We start from the raw sequence: 17,784 nt of genomic DNA on the forward strand, positions 1-17,784 counted from the left end.
TCAGGGATGATGGGAACTGTAGTCCCAAGAAACAGCAGGCTACCCAGGTTTCTGGAAATTAGCTAAAGGCAGTGAATTCTGGCCCTTTAGCAACCCCAAACTAGACTTTCTTCCCACCCCACAAGGCAGTTTCCATGAGTCTGTCTTAAGGCTTCATAGAATTGCAGAGTTGGAAGGGACACCAAGGGTCATCTAGCTCAGTGTTTCCCAACCTTCTACCTCCAGCTGTTTTTGGACTACAATTCCCATCATCCCTTGCCACTGGTCTTGCTAGTCAGGGATGATGGGAGTTGTAGTTCAAAAACAGCTGGAGGCACAAGGTTGGGAAACACTGATCTAGCTCAACCCCCTGTAAGGCAGGAATCTCAACTAGATTATATATGTTGGATTGCCACCCGACTTCTACTTAAACCAGTGTTTCCCAACCTTGTACCTCCAGCTGTTTTTGGACTACAATTCCCATCATCCCTTGCCACTGGTCCTGCTAGTCAGGGATGATGGGAGTTGTAGTTCAAAAACAGCTGGAGGCACAAGGTTGGGAAACACTGACTTAAACACCTCCAAGGAAGGAGAGTCCACCACCAGTGGGAGACTGTTTCACTGTTGAACAGCTCATACCATCAGAAAGTTCTTCCTGAATATTTAGCCAGAAAACTTCTTATAACTTGAAGCCATTGGTTCCAGTCGTTCCTTCCGGAGCAGGAGAAAACAAGCTTTCTCCATCTTCCATGTGACAGTCCGTTATACACTTGAATATTGCTCTCATATCTCCTCTTATCCCTCAACAGTCCCTCATTAGATTCTTCGTCACCTTCCTTTGCACACATTTCAGTTTGTCAATACGGTCATACTTCTAGTTGCGTTCGCTTCATGTTGCGGATTTTCGAATTGCAAACGCGGCAAATCCAGAAGTGTATAGAAGTGCCGCTCTAGTTGCAGACTTTTCAGGGTGCAAACGGCACCCCGGAACGGATCGTGTCTGCAACTAGAGGTACCACTGTATCCTTCTTAAATGGTGGCATCCAGAACTGTTGATGTTTAGTTGTGTCCGACTCTTCGTGACCCCCTGGACCAGAGCACGCCAGGCACTTCTGTTTTCCACTGCCTCCCGCAGTTTGGTCAAACTCATGCTGGTAGCTTCCAGAACACTGTCCCACCATCTCGTCCTCTGTCATCCCCTTCTCCTTGTGCCCTCCATCTTTCCCAACATCAGGGTCTTTTCCAGGGAGTCTTGTCTTCTCATGAGGTGGCCAATGTCTTGGAGCCTCAGCTTCAGGATCTGTCCTTCCAGTGAGCACTCAGGGCTGATTTCCTTCAGAATGGATAGAATGGATAGTCCATGGGACTCTCAAGTGTCTCCTTCAGCACCATAATTCAAAAGCATCCATTCTTCGGTGATCAGCCTTCTTTATGGTCCAGCTCTCACTTCCATACATCACTACTGGGAAAACCATAGCTTTAACTATACGGACCTTTGTTAGCAAGGTGATGTCTCTGCTTTTTAAGTAGGATACTACTTGTCAGAGCTGCCTCCAGGTCCCAGCTCACAGAGGACCAACGCTAGGCTGTAGTTATGTACAAAAGTCTTTATTGAGGTTCAGTTTCCATTTTAAAGCCGCAGCGTGCAGCTCTACGTCTCGACCTTAGACCGGCGAAGTCCCGTCTGAGTCTCCGCCCCTTCCACACCAGTTTAAGACTCTCGCCTTGCTCCACCTCTTCCTAAGTTCCTTTCTCCTCTGGGCCCTCCTGCCCGCTAGGGTTTCATCCTTCCTGGACTCCTCTGACGCTGACCCTGATGATTCTTGCCCCTCCTTCCGGCGGGCTTTAGGACCTGGTTCCCTATCCGGGCTACCTTCTGTGCCGCTCGCCTGTACATTTGAACTTGGCGCGCGCGCCCAGCCGCCACCTTCCTCTTGACCGTTCCCTCGCTCTCCGATGGAGGCGTGGTCAACCCTGACTCCTCTTCTCTCGCTGGTGGTGCATATGTGGGCTCTGACACCTGGAACTCCTCCCCCCCCACTGCGCTCTGGTGGGGAAGCTGGTCCTGATTTCCAACTGCTGCTCTGGGAGTCCCCGCTGGCCCCTTGCTTCTGGGGTGTCCCCCTTGGGTCGCCCCTTGCCCTGCCCATCGGCACCCCCTTCTGTGAATCTTCCGATTCGCTGGAGAGGCTCGTGGAATCTATCGGGCTGCTGTCATCTTCTCCTACGCTGCCCTCGGATTGCTCCCCCTCGCTCTCCATCTCCTCTCCTCCCTGCGCTCCCGCTGAGTCCCTGACACTACTGTATCCTTCTTAAATGGTGGCATCCAGAACTAGACACAGTATTTTCCTGGGGTGTCCTGACTAAGGCTATTACTTCCCTTGATGGAGACACTAGACTTCTGTTGATGCAGTCTAGAATAGCAGTAGCTTTCTTTTTCTTCTGCTGTATCGCACTGCTGATTCATGTTAACCTTGTGGTCTATTAAATCCTAGATCCTTTTCACATGTACTACTGGCAAGCCAAGTGTCCCCCATCTTATATTGGTGAAGCAGGTTCTTCCTGCTTAAGTGTAGAACAACAACAACAATTTTATTATTAGCACCTTGGTTTACTGAGGAGCCCCTTGGTTTACTGAGGAGCTCCGGAAAATGAAGCGGGATCTCAGACGGCTAGAGCGAGTATGGCGACGGACTCGTGACGAAGCCTCAAGAACATCTTATAGGACGCTTATGAAAGCCTATGAGACGGCTATGAAAGCTGCTAAGAAATCTTACTTTGCAGCTTCCATTGCATCCGCTAGCTCGTGCCCGGCACAACTTTTTAGAATAATTAGGTCAATAACGCCCTTAGGAGGACAACCAAATTTAAGCACAAATTCGACCCACAGCTGTGAGGCATTCGCGAGTTTTTTTGCGGAGAAAGTCCTGTTGCTCCGCCGTGACCTCCCTGCAAATTTAAATACAGTGACTGAACTGGAGGCCCCTCGACTGACTTCAGGTCCAGTGTTGGACCATTTCGATCAGATACTCCCTACTGATGTGGATTGATTCCTCCAAGTTGGTAGGCCCACCACCTGCCTCCTTGATCCGTGCCCGTCTTGGCTGATTAGGGAGTGTCCAGATGTTGCGCGGACCCCCCTGGTTGAAATTATCAATTTGTCCCTTGACACGGGGACATTCCCAAGGGAACTGAAGGAAGCAGTGGTGTGTCCACTCTTAAAGAAAACTTCATCAGATCCCTTAGACCTATCCAATTACCGCCCAGTTTCAAATCTTCCATACCTGGGTAAGGTAAAGGCGCTTTCCAGTACTGTATGGGGAACAGTAAGACACCATCCGATATTGTCTGTCTGTCTGTCTGTCTGTCTGTCTGTCTGTCTGTCGCAACAAGCAACAGAACCACCAATTGTAGAATGCTATTTCCAGAGAAACTTTCCCGGCCCCTACTTTGTCATATTTTCAGCAACAGATGAATACACTTTTAGTCTGCTGGCCAACTGAAGAACATTAACAGTTTGGCTTTTGGTGGCAATTCTGGAGTTAGGAGTGGAATTCTTTTTAAGGAAAACTTTTAGTATTTCCATATCTTTTTTGTGCTAATGAACTTGCCACTGTGTATTGTATTTTTGTATTTTATTGTCCTGTAAATTGCTTCAGGACTCATTTTGGGTGTGTGTAGCAATATGAAAATGTAATAAACTAAACTGAACTATTGATCTATCAACACTTCCAGCCTAAGGCTGCAGTCCAAACTGCAATTACCCAGGAGTAAACGCCACTAGATTCAATAGTGCTTACTTTTGGTGTGTGTAGTCACGACATGTATTTAATAGGTGTCCGCCCTGCCCCGAAAGAATAGTTGGAACTGTGGCTTACCCCTTGCAGAGCTACAATTCCCAGCACCCTTAAACTACACTTCCCAGGATTTCTGGGGAGTGTAAATATCGGTACTTTAAATGCATGGTGTGCATGCAGACATGGTTAGGATTGCATCACCCACCTGTCAAATTTGGTTCACTAGGAGATTAGGCCATCAAAGGTTTCCTCACCCCGGCATCGGGTAAAGATATCCCGCCCTGTCAGTGCAAACAGAAATGAATCTGACACTAATGAAGCCATGCTGATGTTGTAAAGGTAAAGGGACCCCTGACAATTAGGTTCAGTCGTGACCAACTCTGGGGTTGCAGCACGCATCTCTCTTTATTGGCCGAGGGAGCTGGCGTTTGTCCGCAGACAGCTTCCGGGTCATGTGGCAAGCATGACTATGCCGCTTCTGGCGAACCAGAGCAGCGTATGGAAACGTCGTTTACCTTCCCGCTGGAGTGGTACCTATTTATCTACTTGCACTTTGGCGTGCTTTCCAACTGCTAGGTTGGCAGGAGCAGGGACCGAGCAACGGGAGCTCACCCCGACGCGGGGATTCGAACCGCCGACCTTCTGATTGTCAAGCCCTAGGCTCTGTGGTTTAACCCACAGCGCCACCTGTGTCCCACTGCTGATGTTGCAGGGGGGCATAATAGGGAGCGGAGAAATAACTGCACTACTCTCTAGGGCAATAATGTGAACACACACACTGTGAGGTAGCACAGGCCGCAGGATGGTGATTTTCTCAAGGTCATCTGTTGAATATGAGGGCTAGGCAGGGCTGCAAACATAGTAGTATCACACAAAATCCATCACATTATTCACCACACAAGCCTGATTTCACAATACCCTAGTTTATGAATATTCCAGCATTAAAAATTATTTAAGAAGGATGGAATTCAAACACGTGGCGACACTAAAATTCGGTGCCCAGTCTTACTGCTGAAGCCCACTATCAAACAGCCATTCACCTTGCCGAGTCATGTGTGAAGTCTTTCTCTAGGCATTTAATTAAAAAGTAGCCAAGTGTAGCCTTTTGGAAAGGTCCAGCGTTCTAAAGGTGTTTTATGTGTGGCTGTGCGACATGACTTTCCTTCCCAAGTTTCCTTCACAAAATTACTAGTTTCCTGGAGAATCCGCCGGAAGACTCACCAAGTTATGTAAGGAGCATGAGAGAAATGTTCCATTTTAGCACAGTATGGGGCATTAGCAAGGAAGACATTAAAATGGTAGCGCTTGGGAAGCAGCGAGGGATCATTGAAATTTCCTAGGACATTCTGTAGCAGAACCATCCCTACATGCCGAAAATTCGAAAGGAAACTCTAGCGTGAGGCAGCTATGTTGGAATTCGTGAGCAAATTTGACACTGAGTTCTGAACTCAATGAACTGGGTATACGTTGCTTGCTCACTAAAGAAAGTAATTGTCCCTCCGATTTATTTGTAAGTTATTTTTAGCCAACTGTTCGCCGTAAGTTGCCAGGTGATAAGTTATGACAATATAACACACCATTATGAAAACAGATAAAACAATTTAAATTACGAAAACAACTAAATTTGAATTACGAAAACAACTAAAACAACAGAAGATGTTTCAGCCAGAACAAAATACCCTAAATTCAGTAAAAGTGGTTCTGGCCTCACTAATGAAGTGGTTCATGCCACAATGTATTTGTTAGTTTCTAAGATGCCACTAAACCATGGGTAGGCAAACTAAGGCCCGGGGGCCAAATCTGGCCCAATCGCCTTTGAAATCCAGCCCATGGATAGTTCTGGGAATCAGCGTGTTTTTGCATGAGTAGAATGTGTCCTTTTCTTTAAAAAGCACCTCTGAGTTAATTGTGGGGCATAGAAATTCATTCATTATTATTTTTCAAAATATAGTCTGGCCCCCCACCAGGTCTGAGGGACAGTGGACCGGCCCCCTGCTGAAAAAGTTCACTGACCCCTGCACTAAACTCTGCTGGTTTTGGAGAAGGAGAGGGAAGTCAATGGACAGATTATTTTGTAGCACCATAGAGAAGGGACCTCGATTCTCTTCTTATCTAGGGTTAAAATATTTGATGGGGCTGGGCTCCCACAAAATTGGTGAGCATTTCCATTCAAATTGTGTGTGTGCTCTGTGTCATGTGATCAGTTGTGCAGGGCAGGGCTTACTTAGCTAGGCCCCCACAATATTTTATTCAAGTTGGCACCCCTGATGAGGGATGAAAAGAGCTCAGGGGTGGGAAATTGCATGAGGTATCAGTGAAGTATCTAAGGAATAAGGGGCACAAATGCGTACAGAGTACACCTCCCTTATTTATTTATTATTTCATAAAAATTATACACCGGTTGAGTGTAAAAAAACCCTTCCTTGCCAACGAGGAACCTCTGTTTTTAATAATACAATTTGACAATAAAAAAGTATTCCTAATTTTCCCCCATGTTATGATTCCCAGGAACGATGATCATTTATAAATGTTGACCATACACTGATATTTCTTTGACTTATGTCATTTACATTCCTAGGAATCTGAGTCAAACGCATAAGAAAAGCCTGCTGGATCAGGCCAATAGACCAACTGGTCCAGCAGAGTGCCAACTTAAACAAAATATTGGAGCGGGGGGAGACAGCTAACCCCAACCCCACATAACTGACCACATGACATGGTCACATACATTATTTGAATGGCAAAGCCCATCAACTTTGGGGGGCTCGGCCCCTTCAAATACAGTGGTACCTCGGGTTTCAGACGCTTCAGGTTACATACGCTTCAGGTTGCAGACTCCGCTAACCCAGAAATAGTACCTTGGGTTAAGAACTTTGCTTGGAAGGATCTCAAAAGAGAAGATAGACAGGGACTGGGAGGTGTTTAAAAGATACTTGCAAAACCATATCGAAAAATCAGAACTCCTATTAGAATAAACAAGTTCCGTTTCAAATACTGAAATACTAAATAAGATGGATAACAATGTGTAATAGAAAAAGAAGTATGAAATTAGGTTAAAGGTGTGTGAAAGAAAGTAATAGAAGTGGAAAGAAATTGCAATTGAGTAGATTGGAAGTCTAACACAAAGGTGGGGTGAGGGGTGAGGGGAAAAGGAATTATATGTGGGATTGAGTGTACGTATATTTGAACACTTTTAAGGATTGTATGAAATGTATGTTTGTGTGCCTGTATATTTGTAATATATGTGTATTAATGCTGAATTATTTTAACAATAAAAACTTTTCAAAGAAAGAAAGGAAGAAAAAGAACTTTGCTTCATGATGAGAACAGAAATTGCACGACGACGGCGTGGCAGCAGCGGGAGACCCTATTAGCTAAAGTGGTACCTCAGGTTAAGAACAGTTTCAGGTTAAGAATGGACCTCCAGAACGAATTAAGTTCTTAACCAGAGGTACCACTGTACTTTATTGAGGGGGCAAAGACTTGGGTTCTAGGAGTTGGCTCCTATATCAGGACTCAAAAGTGTGCAACCAGCTGCCTGAGGGAGGGCTGGGTTCCAATGAAGCCAATGAAAGGATAACATGTTGAATAGAAGATGCGACTCCTTTTCTTCTAGATTGATGTTCCTTTTGTGAGATCGTTCATTTGTCCATACTTGTGAAATTCAAGCTTCAAAAAGGTTTGCATTTAAAGCTTTCGATGAACATCTTTTCGAATTACATTGTTAGAGGATGTTGCTACAGGAAGAGAAGGCGTAATTCTTTTCCCTCCACAAGTTCTCTGTCAAAATAGTTCCTTAGTAATTCAAGCATCTCCTCAGCATCCAAAGAAATGTGGACATTTTAAAGGGGATGTACATATTCATTGTAGGAGAGGATGAGACAGTTCAAATAGGAACAGAGCAGGGAGAGAAGGCACTGTGGATTTTTATGGTGATGTTTACTAAGACCTTTCACAGGAGGAACTGGCAGGCACACAGGCACTTACAAGCACCATGCTGGTGACCCCAGATCGTTTTATGCCATCCACATTTCCCAATAAGTGTTTGGTAGCTGTTCTCCATAATAAGCTGCCCATTGAAACATGGGAAGCGCATTGAAGTTTTCTATTCTTCGGTGATTGTTGGAGAGGATTTCTTCTTCCAGTGTTGGAGAACATTTTGGCCATAATGAGAGTCTTCATGACCCATTTTCATTGTCTGCCCATCTATCAGTTCCCACAGAAAAGAAATGTAATTCAAAAGTTAGACAGGAACACATTGATTTCAAAGAATTCCCCAAAACTAGGTGAGTATGTTTTATCAGACCAGAAGGGAGCCACTATAAGGCATACTCAAATTATAGGATATAACAACTGCAGTTCCCAGAATGTGGAACACCCTCATTGATGGGCTGCAGCTGAGGGGACTTGGAGTCAAAAGCATTTGGGGGCACTAAGTTGGCAAAATCTGCTTTAGGGAGTCTGACATCCATTTGTACCAGAGAGTGTGTGTGTACATGTGATGATACCCAGCTCCACCTCTCATTTCAATTGGAACCAGTGAAGGCAGAGAATGTCCTATGTGGGTGTCTGGAGGCAGTTGCGGGGTGGATGGCAGCTAACAAATTGAGATTGAATCCCGACAAGACAGAAGTACTGTTTCGGGGGGACAGGGGTAAGGCAGGTGTGGTGGGTTACCTGGTAACTGTGCCCCTAAAGGACCAGGTGTGCAGCCTGGGAGTCATTTTGGACTCACAGCTTCTATGGTGGCACAGGTCAATTCTGTGTCCAGGACAGCTGTCTACCAGCTCCATCTGGTATGCTGGTGGAGACCCTACTACCTGTGCACTGTCTCGACAGAGTGGTAAATGCTCTGGTTATCTCCCGCTTGGACCACTGCAAGGCGCTCTGCATGGGGCTATCTTTGAAGGTGACTTGGCAACTACAACTAATCCAGAATGCGACTGCCAGACTGGTGACTGGGAGTGGCCTCCAAGATCATATAGCACCGGTCTTGAAAGACCTACACTGGCTCCCAGTAGGTTTCCAGACACAACTCAAAGTATTGGTGCTGACCTTTAAAGCCCTAAACAGCTTTGGCCCTGCATACCTGAAGGAGAGTCTCCATCATTCAGCCTGAACACAGATCCAGCTCCGAGGGCCTTCTCCCAGTTCCCTCACTGCGAGAAATAAAGCTACAGGAAACAAGGTAAAGGACCTTCTTGGTAGTGGCGCCCACCCTGTGGATGTCAAGGAAACAAACAACTATCTGACTTTTAGAAGACATCTGAAGGCTGCCCTGTATAAGGATTTTTTAAATGTTTGATGTGTTTCCATTTGTTGGAAGCTGTCCAGAATAGCTGGGGCAACCCAGTCAGATGGGTGGCATATTAGTATTATTATTAGTTATCTGTGTGTGTCAGTGTGTGTAGACAGTGGAGGCACTTGCTGTTGAAATGGAATACTCAAGATGAAACGGTAAAATCTGCTATGATAAAATGGGCACAGGATGTTGGACATAACATTATGTTTGCTGACTGGGAACAGTTGTGAACCACAGGTATGAAATTTACGGCATGTAATGCCTTACGAGAGAATATTATGAAAATGATCTACAGGTGGTACATGACACCAGTCAAGCTTGCAAAAATTTACCATTTGCCCGATAATAAATGTTGGAAATGTAAAGAGACTGAAGGAACATTCTTTCACCTTTGGTGGACGTGCCCAAGGATTAAGGCTTTCTGGGAGATGATCTATAATGAAATGAAAAAGGTATTTAAATATACCTTCTTGAAGAAACCAGAGGCCTTTCTCCTGGGCATGGTCAGCCAATTGGTGCCAAAGGATAGAACTTTCTTTATGTATGCAACAACAGCAGCAAGAATACTCATCGCGAAGTATTGGAAGACACAAGAACTACCCACCCGAGAAGAATGGCAAACGAAAGTGATGGACTATATGGAATTGGCTGAGATGACTGGCAGAATCCGAGACCAGGGAGAAGAGTCGGTAGAAGAAGATTGGAAGAAATTTAAAGACTATTTACAGAAGTATTGTAAAATTAATGAATGTTAGAATGATGTCGGAATGAAGTCAAGGGGTTCTTAGCAGTAACGCTAGAAAGGAGTAGGTGAAAATGGATTTTTAATTGGCGAGAAAGTAAAGTTATAACATATTAAGATAAGGGATTAAGATAAAAATAAAGAGGGAAAGGATTTGCTGAGTTAATCAATCGAACTGGAATACAAAAAAGGGAGGTGTGGGGAGGTCAGCGAAACAGGTAAATGAAAGATAAGTTATGGAATGATGGATTTATTTTTAATTGTGTTTAATTTTTCTGTATTTTGTATTTTTCTTTTTACCTTTTTACCTTTTTATCTTTTTTCTTTCTTACCTCTGTAACCTTTTTGAAATTTCAATAAATATTACTTAAAAAAAAAAAAAGACAGTGGAGGCTATTCCATTGGGGTTAGGGCTCAGCCAATCCACACCTGCCTGCCTTCTTACTTATAAACTGTTTGGGGCCTGGACCTGGCTTCTTTCTTCTCTTGGTTTGTTTCACTGTTGTCAGACTCAGGTGGGAGGAGGAGGAGAACAAAGCTAAAATTAGTGGGCTCTGCCTGTTATTGACTTTACTCATTGTTGGGCTCCCTGCCTCCCACACCAGCAGCCCCTGCTGCACAAGAGCATAATGTTCCCCATTGTGGATCACAGCCACCTGCCTGCTCCTGGCTCAGAGCAGAGGCAGCAGCCCCATTATAACCGCACAGAAGCCACAAGCCGCTTCTTTTGATCTGCTTGGAGAAACTGCCCCACACCAAGACCCGCCATCGCTTTCCAGAGGGATGTGCAGAGCCTCCGCTTCAATCCAATTAATTTTTGCACCCAACTAACATTTGCCCTCCCTGCAATGTGAGGGAGTGCCACCGCCGCCACTCAAAACTCCCGCCCTTGTTTGCTCTCCCACATCCTCTTCCCCCGCTCCTCTGAGCGCCACCAGTCTGCTCCCCCCCCCCCGGCTGCCTTCATCTCAGGTTTTATCTCTCCATCGATCCGCTGCTCTCACATTCTCCGACACGCTTGCTGCTTTTCATTAGTCAGATAAAGCCAGGCCGCCTCAACAACCATTTCAGCCCTTCTCTCCTGACTGGCTGCTTCCCTGCGCTCCTGGCTGCTTTCACCTGAAGCTCCTTTCTGGGCCCTGGGCACCTCTTTAGCTCCCCAAAATGGCGCAACAGATTGTTTGCTCCGGTTTAATATCGCATGGTAGTTGGGGCCTCATAATCACTCGCACAAATAGGTGCTCTGTTCTCCCACAGACACAGAGAGGAGGACGTGTGTTTACCGTGTCCTTAAGCACAGGGTTTTGAGACAGATAGTACAATTCTAAGGTCCTGGTTCACCAGGTGGCCCTTAAGCCCATGTTGGCATAACACCATCAAGCTCCTTAGGCATGCCCAGTAGGAAAGCGGAAAGAGCTAACATGCTGTCAAGGAGGGAGTGGGGGCAAGTCAGGAATAACTCACAAGTGTCAGTGAAGTTAAGCCCTTTTTCAAAGAATCAAAGCAGCTCAGGCCTAGTGATCACAGCAACTCCTCCCAGTATGTCTTGCCCCAATGAGCTAGTTGTAAGGACTGAAGGCCCCCACTTTCCACTGTTCTCTAAGGCTCCTCTTCACCCGGGGAAGGGAGGAGCGGAGCTGGTCACAGCAGCAGGAGGAGACCCTTTAGCTGCTTCATCAGTCTGCCTCATCTCTGCCCCTTGGCCCCAAACCTCTGCAGCCTCCGCTTCTGCCTCTGATTCTGGACTGCTCTCTGCCCCAGACTCTTCCTGCTCACCAAACCCTGTTGCCTCTTCAGCTTCTGACACCGCCTCTCCCCGTCTGCCCCGTCTTCTTCCTCTGACCACTCACTGTGGTCCCACCACCATTCCCCTGGCTGTGAGCCTTCCTCCCCTGGGAGTTCCCTTCAGGTTTCCCCAGCTGGTGCCTCCCACTGACTCCTCTGCATCCAGCCAGTCCATGACACAGGCAACAATGACGGCCATTTCCACAGCCCTCACACCACCAACTCGGTTGCCAATTATAATGTCACAGTTGTGGGCGCTGCAGCAGACTCCTCGCAGAAAAGCTAACACTGAGCAATCTTTGGAACAGCTTGATGACTTTGTGGAACCCATTTCTCACTTGCCCTTCCCCCACACAGAGCAGAGTACAAGCACAATCCCAGAGACATACGACGACATCGCCTTCACCAGAACTTCCCATGGCCCAGTGATCTGGAAGATTGCATGTACAACCCAGAGGCTTCGTAATAAGACAGCTTGAGTTCTGCTGGGGTGCCAATGTTTCCATATACACAATGCTCATAACCTTTAGCATGTCCATTTTGTCGACTGCATAAAGACAGCAAAATTTTGAATCACACCACTTTGCTGTAACTAGGCCCTCCAGATGTTAATTTCATGGCACTTGCCTGATGTTTTGCAATCATTATGCTATCAGGATAGTCACACACAATCCCATTTTCAATATTATCTCACCTGTAAAAGTTTTGTGGCTGCCGAGACCATATAATACCAGTCCTGAAAGACCTACATTGGCGTCCAGTACATTTTCGAGCACAAAGTGTTGGTGCTGACCTTTAAAGCCCTAAACGGCTTTGGCCTAGTATACCTAAAGGAGCGTCTTCACCCCCTTCATTCAGCCCGGACACTGAGGTCTAGCTCCAAGGGCGGTTCCCTTTTGGTAGTTCCTTTACTGTGAGAAGTGAAACTTCAGGGAACCAGGCAGAGGGCCTTCTCGGTAGTGGCACCCGCCCTGTGGAATGCCCTCCCATCAGATGTCAAGGAAAGAAACAACTGACTTTTAAAAGACATCTGAAGGCAGCCCTGTTTAGGGAAGTTGTTAATGTTTGATGCTTTGTTGCTTTATTATTATTATTATTCATATTCTGTTGGGAGCCGCCCATACCTTTTCATGCCACAAATTGTTGGGGCTTCTTGTTGTTTTGTCCTGCTTTTGTTGCTCTCTAGCCCCTCCCAACAGCAATAACGTGGTAGCATTAGGGATTGTTGGTTTCTGCTTTCTTCACTGTGCAGCGAAATGCTTGTCACAAGACAATGTTTACATTCCACAGTCAATTGCTGTTGGAGTTTCTCACGGGAAAGGAGACTGGATGTGACGTACACTGGTTTCCTGTTTTTCACTGTTCTCACAGTGTTTCTCTCCGTGCTTTTGAGGAGAGAGGATGCTTTCTCTGCTCCGGCAGAGGCAAGATGTTTTTCTGTAATCTACCAGCTTTGAAGTGTAAATAAAGTAATATAGAGTATGTGGCACGTACTCCTCATCATTCCGCTGTGCTTGGGACACTGCAAATTCAACAGGGATACATTGGATAACGACTAATAAAGCAGAACAAATCCCATGCTAGTGCACTGTTGTTATGTGAAAAACATTTTGCAGACTATACCTGCAACAAAACACAAGGAGAAATTGTGGGTATCTGTGGGGCCCTAACCAGGGAGTTAGCTTACCAGACCTTCAAAGTGTCCCTATTTTCCAGGGATTTACAGAAGCCACCCCAGTTTCTGATTTGATTCCGGAATGTCCCACTTTTCCTTAAGACGTCTCTATTTTCATCAGAGAAATGCTGGAGGGTATTCAGTTATGCGACCCCCAAACCAAGGAGATAAGTAACTATACAACCTTTAGAAGACATCTGAAGGCAGTCCCGTATAGGCAAGTTTCTCAATGTTTAACGCTTCATTATGTTTTTATAAACCTTATCATTTCCCAGAATGCTTTTAGAACCTTACAGGTCCACCACATATGATAGAAGGTGCCTTCCTTTTGCTTACATTTCCAGCAGATATTTGCACTTGTCTTATACATTTTTGCAAGCTTAAAAAGGTAAAGGGACCCCTGACCATTAGGTCCAGTCATGACCGACTCTGGGATTGCGGCGCGCATCTCGCTTTATTGGCCGAGGGAGCCGGCGTACAGCTTCCGGGTCTTGTGGCCAGCATGACTAAGCCGCTTCGGGCAAACCAGAGCAGCGCACGGAAACGCCGTTTACCTTCCCGCTGGAGCGGTACCTATTTATCTACTTGCACTTTGACATGCTAGGTTGGCAGGAGCAGGGACCGAGCAACAGGAGCTCACCCCGTTGCGGGGATCGAACCGCTGACCTTCTGATTGGCAAGTCCTAGGCTCTGTGGTTTAACCCAAAGCGCCACCCGCATCCCTTTTGCAAGCTTACTCGGAGTCAAATACCACCGGTACATCATTTTCATATAATTTTCTTTCAGCGTACAACATGCTGAGAATTTCACCACCGCCCAAGCCTCCCTTACCTGGATTGTGCAGCAGTGCCTGGCAGCAACAATGGCAGATTCTGATGAGATCTTGTGAGATCTCACTGAGCTCTTGCAAGATCTTACAGAGCTCATGAGATCTTGTGAGATTTCAGGAAGATCTCACAAGATCTTGCTAGCCTAATACTACTATTAAACCAACTATATTTAGTAGGATTATGCATAGGGTTTCCATGTTGGGTTGCAGCTAGCACTGTCGGCAGGTTAAGGTCCTGGCACTTACATGACCTCCCATTACTGACATTGCTGGTGCTGGCAGGGTTGAGTAAGGTTGGCACAGTGCAAACACACCAGTGCAGCCAAACTGGTGCTCATGCCAGTGTGTTCACACCACATCAACCTCACCTCCTTCCTCCTCTACCTTCTTGTAAGCCACAGCGATGTCAATGTTGGGAGATATGCTAAGTGCCTTCCCCGACCAAATGCTACTGGTTGTGGGTAGCCTATAATTTTAAAAGATTCCACCTTCTGCCCAAGTAGTGTTTACAAGCGGCCGTTGTAGCTATGCTTTTAACAGCACCTCGACATGCAGACATAGGGTGATATTCAATTAAATAATTGCATGAGTGGACCACAATGGGACTTTCCCCCCTCTCTTCTCCCTGTGATCCCCCTAAATCCATTGTACAGGTTCCCCCAAACCCAGATTTGGGGACAGTGCAGGCTTGTACTTGTCCTCCGCTCTTCCTCAGTAGCATGTTGGACGCCTTCTGACCTGAGGGGCTCATCTTCCAGCATCATAACTTTTATATGCCTGTTGTCTTTGTCCATGGAGTTTTCTAGGCAGGGATACTGGAGTGGCTTGCCGGTTCCTGCTCCAGGTGGATCACGTTTGGTCAAAACTCTCCACTATGACCTGTCCATCTTGGGTGCCCTGCACAGCATAGCTCATAGCTTCTCTGAGTTATTCAAGCCCCTTCGCCACGGCAAGGCAGTGATCCATGAAGGGGAATAATGGAATAGGACATCCCTATTTTCATTGAAGAAATGTTAGAGGGTATGCAGTCAGATTCCAATAATCAAAATGTGATTTGGCCAGGAGAGAAACCCTTGTTGAGAGGCGAGGCAGGCAAGGGGAAGGGGTTCCCTGCACTTGACTCTCCTGCCCTCTTCTCTCCTTAAATTCACTGCCATCTTCCCACTTGAAAAATGATTGCAGCAAAAATCTGTGTTTAAACAAACATCTAATTTGGACCCCAGGGTGAAGACAGACTTTTCCTTTGTGTTCATTGTTTGCAACTGTGTTTTCTCTTCACCCACATATGCATCTAGCATGGCAACTCAAAACACTGAGTCAGTGCGCACTTCCAGACTGTCTCTATTTTTGGTCAGGATTCAGTCACATGCCAGCAAATTTGGGCTATGCAATTAAAGTGGATTTGAAGCTCACGAGCAACAAGCCTGCTTCCTCCAAAAAACCAGACTTTTTGCAACAAGGAAAGTGACGGTGAAATGCACTGGAAAGTGTAGGGTGATATTTTCTTGACACAACATCATCTAACATCCCAGAAAGCAAACTAGAACAAGGGCTCCTTAAATAACCACAGCACAAGGTTTGGGCAACCAAAGCAGGACGAATGCTCAGTGAGCATGTCATTTGCTGCAATTTCTTTCTAGCTCTCTGACTCTTGCTATGCCCACTGCGATGCCCACCAGTTTGGGGGTGGGGATTAGAATGTGGAGGTAGAGAGGGATACTTTGGTGATGACATCAATGCTAGGAAACAGATTCCCACTGCAATTTTTTCAGTTCAACTTGAAACATACTGTAAATGTTGTTGTTGTTTATTTGTTTGGTCAAACTCATGCTGTTTAGTCATTTGGTCAAACTCATGTTGGTAGCTTTGAGAACACTATCCAACCATCTCATCCTCTGTCATCTCCTTCTTCTTTCCCAACATCAGGGTCTTTTCCAGGGAGTCCTCTTCTCATGAGGTGGCCAAAGTATTGGAGCCTCAGCTTCATGATCTGTCCTTCCAGGGCTGATTTCCTTAAGAATGGATAGGTTTGATTTTCTTGCCGTCCATGGGACTCTCAAGAGTCTACTCCAGCACCATAATTCAAAAGCATCAATTCTTTGGCGATCAGACTTCTTTATGGTCCAGCTCTCACTTCCATACATCACTACTGGGAAAACCATAGCTTTAACTATACGGACCTTTGTTGGCAACTGATGTCTCTGCTTTTTAAGATGCTGTCTAGGTTTGTCATTGCTTTTCTCCCAAGAAGCAGGCGTCTTTTAATTTCGTGGCTGCTGTCACCATCTGCAGTGATCATGGAGCCCAAGAAAGTAAAATCTCTCACTGCCTCCATTTCTAAATGCAGAGAAGCAATTCCCTCTGCCCCAGGACAAAAGATATGCGCATATACATTGTAGGGAGGAATAAGACAACAAAAACAACTTGGGCCCCTCTTAAAACTGGGAGTAACGTGGGCAATGGAACGGAGAGAGCAAAAGTGTCAATGCACCAGGAAGAAGAGGAGTTTGGACTTGATATCCCGCCTTTCACTCCCCTTCAGGAGTCTCAAAGCAGCTAACAATCTCATTTCCCTTCCTCCCCCACAACAAACACTCTGTGAGGTGAGTGGGGCTGAGAGACTTCAGAGAAGTGTGACTGGCCCAAGGTCACCCAGCAGCTGCATGTGGAGGAGCGGGGAAGCGAACCCAGTTCACCAGATTACGAGTCCACCGCTCTTAAGCACTACACCACGCTGGAGCACTGGGGAAGCACGGAACAACTGTCACAGCAGGATAGTGTGTGGATACACCCGCGTCAAATGTGTTTTTAATGCATCGGCAACATGTTGCTGCAGACATTTGCAATAAAACAACAGGCTGGAATGAGCCCAAAGTCTCCCCTGGAGTAGGTGTAAGTGTGAGAAGCATGTTGATTCGTTTAGATCATCCCTGATCCATGACACCACATCATGTGTTTATCTAATCTCTCACCTTCCGACATAATTTCACACATAACCGAGCAACAAGTTCAGGGCTGCCACCAAGTGTGTACTCCACAAAGACCCACAGCCATGCACCCTTCTGACATGATAACTGTGTTTTCATTTGTCTAAAATCTAACACCACTTTGTCATATTTACCTTTTTAGAACTCACTTTTTTAAAAATAATAATTTTAAAAAACCTACTTGCACATCTAAAGAACAACTTGTTTCCCTCATGCTAACATCTCCACTGCCCTTCTGCATAATTTTCAGAAGTGTTTTGCTTGCTCTCTCACCATTCACCCCAATTTCCAGGATCCTTCTCCTTTGCCTCTCACAAGGCTTTACTGCCTTCGCATCGTCTGGATATTTGCTCTTTTATTGACCTTTCCTTTGGTTGGATTTTCGAATTCGCTCTGTGCTCTTCAAAAGGATAATACGCACACACCCTCTGAATTTGGAAAGAACTGGAGATGCCTGAATAACCGAAGACGCCTACAAGAAAGAAGTTGAACTCCTGGAAGAAGACGGACAGGCTTTTGCCCTGACATGCATAGAAGAATATCTATAAAGTTGTGCATTTTAGAAGTGGTGATGGCCCTTGGCGAATCAGCAGAACACAGAAGAGAGAGCTGCATTTCCTTTGAAACTGCCTACGGAAAGAGCCAAGCACAGTATGGATTAGCAGGGCGTGATTTGTCAATACGGTTT

General features: G+C 45.9%; 2 long non-coding RNA genes across 2 annotated transcripts in view; one reads left to right on the plus strand and one right to left on the minus strand.

Moving 5' to 3' along the window:
* LOC307206918 overlaps positions 1 to 17,784 on the minus strand; it is a 249,753-nt gene that overhangs the window by 74,394 nt on the left and 157,575 nt on the right. The gene's annotated exons all lie outside the window — the stretch shown is intronic.
* The window catches only part of LOC307206917, a 58,130-nt gene continuing 47,493 nt past the window's right edge, over positions 7,148 to 17,784 (plus strand). The window contains exon 1 of the long non-coding RNA XR_013834535.1: positions 7,148 to 7,184. This is a non-coding gene — a long non-coding RNA (uncharacterized lncRNA). The remainder of the gene's footprint in view (positions 7,185 to 17,784) is intronic.

Source organism: Podarcis cretensis (genome assembly GCF_951804945.1).
Source record: "Podarcis cretensis genome assembly, chromosome: 17".
Taxonomy (NCBI): Eukaryota; Metazoa; Chordata; class Lepidosauria; order Squamata; family Lacertidae; genus Podarcis; species Podarcis cretensis.